The sequence below is a fragment of the Trichechus manatus genome, unplaced genomic scaffold (genome assembly GCF_000243295.1).
Source record: "Trichechus manatus latirostris isolate Lorelei unplaced genomic scaffold, TriManLat1.0 scaffold00063, whole genome shotgun sequence".
Lineage (NCBI taxonomy): Eukaryota > Metazoa > Chordata > Mammalia > Sirenia > Trichechidae > Trichechus > Trichechus manatus.
In genome coordinates, this window is record NW_004443999.1 from 13,604,301 (window position 1) to 13,605,545 (window position 1,245).

A 1,245-nucleotide genomic window follows, 5' to 3' on the forward strand; every position below is an offset into this window, starting at 1 on the left:
AAGGTCATAGTCATTGAGTTGAGAGTTCAGAGGTGTGGAGATGCTCTGAGTAGGAAGGAAAACACAAGATGGCTCCTGTAGTGCATTGAAATGTGTCTCCCAAAAAGATAGGTACAAGACCTAATCTTTGTACCTGTGAATGTGAACCTTTTTGGAAATAGGGTCTTTGCAGATGTAAATAGTTAAGATGAGGTCATACTGCAGTAGGGTGGCCTCTAATCCAATAGGGCAGATGTCCTTATGCGAAAAGGAAAAGAGAAACACACAAAAGGAGAATGCATGTGATGATGGAGGCAGAGATTGAAGTGATGCATCTATAAACCAAGGGACTCCGAGAAATGGTGACAACAACAGAAGCTAGAAAGAGGTGGGACAGATCCTATAGCCTTCAGAGATCATGACCCTGCAGGCACCTTGATTTCGAACACCTTAGCCCCCAGAACTGTGAGAAAACACATTTCTGTTGTTTTAAGCCACCCACATTGTGGTACTTTGTTACGCAGCCCTAGGAAACTAATACTGCTCCTTTTAAGGGTGTTTGTTTTGAATACCACACAGAATGGTTTTTAGTGGGTAAGGCTGAGTTAAAGAGTCAGAGGCAGAGAAGAACTTAATTTAAGACCTGAGAACTAAGGCATATTGGGAGTCTGGAGAACTGAACTGGTTGCAGAGCCTGGTGCAGAGAGTGGCTGGATACTAGAAATGTTCCCCAGGCAACCACTCCTTATCACGAAAGGGCAGGAAATGTTGACCCGCTATGGCATGATGGCTAAAGAAGTAGCCCCACAATCCCATTCAAGTTACAGTTCTAACACTCACATGTGGTCCAACCACGAGCCAGGAATGTCACTTCATTTTGCTTCAGTTTTATTTCAGTGTAAAATAGAAAATAGTACTTTTCCCATAGGAGATCTGGTGGTGCACTGGCTAAGCACTTGGCTACTAACCAAAAGGTCAGTGGTTCGAATCCAGCAGCAGCTCCAAAGGAGAAAAGAGCTGGTGGTCGGCTTCCGTAAAGATTGTTAATTAGGTGCCGTCAAGTCATAGCTACCTGTCTTAGTCATCTAGTGCTGCTCTAACAGAAATACCACAAGTGGATGCCTTTAACAAAGAGAAGTTTATTCTCTCACATTCCAGTAGGCTACAAGTCCATATTCAAGGCATCAGCTCCAGGGGAACACTTCTCTGTCGGCTCTGGAGGAAGGTCCGTGTCATCAGTCTTCCCTTGGTCTGGGAGCTCTCTGC